Genomic DNA, 6,000 nt, shown 5'->3' on the forward strand with positions numbered 1-6,000 from the left:
GACACGCGGTGACGCTCACACCTTCCTTCAAGGCATGATGGCGTCACGCCACACCTTACCTTCGCAGTGCGTGCCTCGCCGGCTTGGAAGGACACCTCGCGGACGCCACACCTTCCCTTCTAAGGCATGATGATGTCACACCTTCCCTTCGGAAGGCTCCTTCCGAAGCTTGGAAGGACACCACGCGGTGACGCCACACCTTCCTTCTAAGGCATGATGACGCCACACCTACCTTCGCGGTGCCTCTCGCCGCTTGGAAGGACACCTCGTGACGCCACACCTTCCTTCGGGCATGATGACGCCACACCTTCCTTCGGGGCCCTTCCGGCTTGGAAGGACACCGCGGTGACGCCACACCTTCCTTCGGAAGGCATGATGACGCCACACCTTCCTTCGGAAGGCTCCTTCCGCTTGCCAAGAGACTCGCGTGACGCCACACCTTCCTTCTAAGGCATGATGACGCCACACCTTCCCTTCTAAGGCTCCTTCCGGCTTGGAAGGAGGCCTCGCGATGACGCCACACCTTCCTTCGGAAGGTACCGTGACGCCATACCTACCTTCTGAAGGCTATTTGGCGCAGACACCTTCGCACCCTCGCGACCAAAAAAAACAAAAACAAAAAAAAAAGGGTGTCTTCTAGTTTTCAAACTTTGGGGACTAGGGGACTACCTTCGGCACCCGCCACGCTGACACGCTTGGTTGAAATACACAACCTCTTCACAAGTTCTCAAACCAGAAGCCACTTCTTGATTGACAACTTGGGGGACTACTGTTTACACCATAATTAACCAAGCGTGATTGAACACCAAGGTAGACATGTCTTCCTCCCTGCCAAAGGGAGCTGCTTTCCGAAGGGACAACCACTCTGCAAGCTTCAACCGCCAAACCTAGAACACCGGAGACACGTGTCATCATCACAGCAACTTGCACAAAGTCCCACATCGGAACTTTGTGCAAACCTCCTACCTTTACTTCCCTATAAATAGGAACAGTAACCAAGAAAATGGTAACTTCTCTCTCTCACTACTACTGTTACTTTGCAAAAGTCACTTCTAGTGACTCAGCATCGGAGAGCCTTCGCCGCATCCCACCGGTGTCCAAGCTTGACGATCGCTTCCTCTGCTTTTGTCTTCGCAGTTAGCCCTCACCAAGGCCCAGGCCCTTCTCTTGCTAAGGACAACCCTATCTCTAAGTTGACCCTCCTAAAAGGAGCATCAACAGGGTTAATTAAAATACTCAAAGCAATTCTAATACACTGTAGTTTGGCAGATTGGAGAAAGGAGTGGCTGAAATAGCCACAGAGAATGGCTGTTACCATATATATGTATGTTTCTTTAGAAGAATTAAAGGAATCTTTGGTTTTTGAGTTCAGTATTGTTGCTGTTGGTATGGGTTGTAGGTTTGGATTTAGGTATTGATTATAGATAATTGGAGTGGTTCAGTTAAACCCCTTCTCTTACTTTGGCTCTGCTTTTTATCCCTGTTTTTATTTTCAGAAATACTTTGTTTATGGTTATCTTTTCTCAAAGCTCACACAAGATTCACTGTGCATGGACAAAAACAACACGACTGCTGAAGTAAGATTTGCGTTTGTCGAGTTTGATGTTAATTTTGCAAGTCTTGTAGAAGGGCTTGCTGTTGCTGATATTGTTACTGGGGAGGGGAATACAACAACTTGGAAAATGTGCAAGAAGACGGAGCTATGTCAACCCAAGAACAAATTGATAAAGTTGAGAATTTGTGAGCTCCTTTTTAATTATTGGTAAGAAGTATATGTGTAATAGAAAGATTGATTGACTATGTAATAACTATTGAATCTTCAAGTTTTATGAAAGAAATAAACTTTGAGTGTATATATATGTTAATAAAGCATTATAATTGGTTTTGTAGTTACAATCATTGTATAGAATCATAGGAAAAAAAAAAACTAAAACGTAACAGGTTGAGAACTTATTAGACGACATATTTAAAGATAATAAAACGATGGTTCTTTGAAAAAACCGTATGTACATATAATTAATGATCGTTTTCAACACAATACTGTCGTCTTTATATACAATCAACGACGGTTAGTAACAAAATAAGGACGTATTTACTCATAAATTACGACGGTCATTTAATGGGTTTGTAACAACAAAATTTCACCTGAGTCATTTTTGTTCATTGCTGATGGTTTATATGAAGTTTAAGATTCCTGAAGGAACATTGGTATTCGTAATTACAAACTATTATGATTTTTTTTATAAAAAAAATTTCTTTTTAAGAGTGCAGTGATAGTTGTTTTTTTCCAACATTATTCAGGTCCTTTTCCATTTAATGGCACCAATGCTAACCATTACAGCAATAGATTCCACCTGTAAACGATGTCAATGAGTTATGAATATGTGTTTCTCAGGTAATAATTTGCAGAGTTCTACGGATCTGTCGACATCAGGAGAGGCAAGTGAAACAACCCCGACAAAAACAAAGAAACTTTTCGTTACTGGTATGTTGCAACTTTTATTCATTGCATAATCACTTGAAATTGCTAAGAAGATTTTAGTTTCTGAACAGGCCTATCATTTTATACATCTGAGAAAACCCTCCGAGCAGCATTTGAAGGCTTTGGTGAGCTTGTTGAAGGTACTGCACTTTGTTTTAAAGCATAAAATGGGGTTTTCAATTTGATGGCAGTATATGCTCATTCTAATTAAATGTTTGCCTCAACAGTTAAAATAATAATGGACAAAATTTCTAAAAGGTCCAAAGGTTATGCATTCATAGAATACACCACAGAGGAAGCTGCTAGTGCAGCACTCAGAGAGATGAATGGCAAGGCAAGTTTCAACATGCTTTTCATTTTTATAAACTGATTGGAATAAATCAAACACGTAGGCGTAGTCTTTCTTGTCTTTGGTTTACATGTTTTACGTGTTTATAAAACAGATCCAACACTCTGAAGAGGAAAGCTTAGCCTATTTTTTGTTGATGATTCTTGCAGATCATTAATAGCTGGATGATAGTTGTTGAAGTTGCCAAGACTAGCCCTCCATGATACAGCAGGGCTCAGAGCAGACCAGCAACCAGATGAAAGACTGCCAGTTTCTTCCACCCACAATATCACTTCATATCATATAGTTCTTTATTTTTCAACACATCCGAAATCTCTGCTTTTAAATGGAGAAGCAAACAGCCATAGCCTCTTCTTGTTTCTTCCTTTTATACATCGCCACGTTTACAGGTTAGTGCTACAAAAACAAATATACATGTTCTTGATAATCATATATTAATTGTAGCCACAAATTATTATTTAGACAAAGAAAAATGTATTTATATTGTCATATTTACTCTTTGTCCCTTATTGCCTTTTATATATAATGGCAGAAGTTCTTGAAGCACATCATCACCACCATCGTCATAATCGTCATGCACTACTACATTTTACCATTTGCGCGACGAAGAAATATTTGTCGCGCAAAATGCATTGGGGCGACGAAAAAAATTATTCGTCGCGCATACCACTGAAAACTTGTGCGACCAAATTTGTCGTCGCACAAAATGTCTTTGCGCGACAAAAAAATTTGTCATCGCGCAAAGTGAGTTAAAAGTAGCCGGTAAATTTTTTTTGGAGCGAAACACTTGCGCGACGAGGAATATCGTTGCTTAAGACAACCTCATGCGACGGTTCTAAAATTCGTCGAGCAAAAACGGACAGAAAACAATGGGTCCCTTTATTTGGCGGTAAAAACTTGTGCGACGAAACTGTTCGTCACAAAAGACAGCTTAGCGAAGATTCAAAAATATAATTCGTCGACGAAATTGTTGGTCCCTTTATTTAAGGGTAGTTTGGAAAGATATTGGGGTTTCCTTAGAAATTTTGAAATTTTAAATTAAAAATTGGGGTGAACTTAGAACATAGGGTGAACTAAGAGAAGTGTGAGGTTTAAATAGAAAATCTCTTGTTTAATAAATTTAATGAATTAGACTTGGAGTAAAGAATGACTAGTTAAAGAGTTGGGGTTGTTAATTGTCAGTCTTTAAAGTAGTTGGGGGGCTTTTGTCTAAGTCTTTGTTCACATGTGGATATCAGAAATCTCAGCAAAGATTTTTCGTAACAAAACATATTTTTAAAATCTGAATTGATACACAATATTCAAAAAGTACTTGATTCAAAAAGCAAACAAAAGACTGAAATTTCAAATTATTCAAAAAGTATCATTGTCGATGATGGTAGGTACTAGGTAAGGTCCAGCATTTGGATCTGGGTTTTGGAAATAGTCCTTCCTTCTTGAAAAGAGTGTTGCAAAGGTATCTTATGCTTCCTTTGGTGTTTTGGCTTACCTTATGTGCTCCAACATTTCTTCTTCAATTATTGTCTTTAGGGAAAACATGGCTTTACCTGCTTTGATCTTCCATTTACGCAAAATGTCTCTATTATCTCTTCACGGCTATCTAACCTCATTACCCTCGACGACATCCCAAAGATCTTGACCTTGCAAATAATACTCCATACATGTCGCCCACGTGTTGTAATTTTTGTTGTTGAGCTTTGTGATTCCTCCAACTACGTGAAGATCACCCACTGTGTCGGCAGAATTTCAGCTGTACCAAACAAGCTTGATTTAAAGATGCAAACTTGTAGAGACAAACTCCTCATGACTCAAGGAAGTTCCTGCAGAATCAGTCCTTGATTGTCCCGCTCTGATACCAATTGTTAAGAAAATTAGAGTACACAACTCTAATATAGACTTGTTGGAGACAAAACAAGTAAAGAAATTACTTTTATTAGACTCACGAAATATTACAAGAAGACAACTCTCAAGAAAAAACACACACTTTTTAGAATCTGACACTCTTTCTCACTTACTAAAGGCAAACTCTAAACCACTTAACTCTAAAGCTTACTATCACTCAACTTCTTGACTTCTTAATTGATTACATTAATAAACTTCATGCCTATTTATAAAAGTAGTAACCGACTTATGTAAGTAGGCTTTATATAGTTAACCGACCTTGACAAAACATCCCAGCCACATGTTCAACCGACCTTGAAAATATCTTGAAGGTTGTGGGCTGGGGTTGATATTTTTTAACACTAATCTCCTTAGTCACGGAAAAAGCATCGGGCCCGCACGAATTTTGGATTGCGTGCAAAGCCCTGGAAGTCTTCTCCTCGAACTGACAAGCGTTTTCTGGTTTAGGACGTTCAGCTGTACCCTACACTACATCCCAAAGGCCTCTAGCCAACAAGTAATTTTTAACCATGCACTCCAGTACTCAGTTATCTTCGTTAAGAACTTCCACAATAATTGCATCGGCAAGAGCCACAGGTTTCACCACTCTTACTGATACGAGCGGCTGAAAGCTGACCCGGCTTGCTATTTTTGTTGTTTTTATATTTAGGTCTCAGATCAAAGTTTACAACTCAGAAGAGTAAAGGATCTCATCTTAAAGTAGTGTTGGGGGTTGAGTGCATTAAGAATCAGGCCTGTTCTTTTCAAGCATTCTTTAAGTACTTACATTTGTTCTTTTTCTTTATCTGAGTATACCAATATTCCATCTATTACTTATATACCCAAAAAAATTAAAAGAGAAAAGGAAAAAATTCCAAAGGAATTGAGATTACGAATCATGAAAACTTCAACGACTAAATAAATAAATAAACCATGTAGCTTATGTACACCATGTAGTTTATGTGTTTTTATTTCAGCATTCACCACCAGTAAATAAATAAATAAATAAATTGCTAACAGAAGCCAACTCTATGGATCAAATATATTGAAAAACTTAAGCTGATTCTGATTTGTTATTTTTCCTATTGCTAGGGTACTGAGGCTTTCACCTTGTTCTTTTCGTTGCTCGATCTTCGTATGTAACAGGCAGAGCTCAAAACAAAGTCAAACAACTTCAAGACTTGATCCCAAATTATTTTCTCACACGCTTTTCTTCACCAAGAATCAACAACATATTATCAGGGAGGGTGGGGAGGGGAGCGAAGCAAAAGCTTATCCAACAATTATA

The 6,000-nt window shown here is 39.0% G+C and overlaps 1 protein-coding gene across 1 annotated transcript in view; it reads left to right on the top strand.

Moving 5' to 3' along the window:
- The window catches only part of LOC103331137 (organelle RRM domain-containing protein 1, chloroplastic-like), a 72,255-nt gene extending 69,419 nt beyond the window's left edge, over positions 1–2,836 (top strand). Inside the window, exon 3 of the transcript XR_016126898.1 lies at positions 2,710–2,836. The gene's annotated coding sequence lies outside the window, so the exon portion shown is untranslated. The remainder of the gene's footprint in view (positions 1–2,709) is intronic.
- The last annotated feature ends 3,164 nt before the right edge of the window (positions 2,837–6,000 follow it).

Source organism: Prunus mume, linkage group LG5 (assembly GCF_029339155.1).
Source record: "Prunus mume cultivar Tortuosa linkage group LG5, ASM2933915v1, whole genome shotgun sequence".
Lineage (NCBI taxonomy): Eukaryota > Viridiplantae > Streptophyta > Magnoliopsida > Rosales > Rosaceae > Prunus > Prunus mume.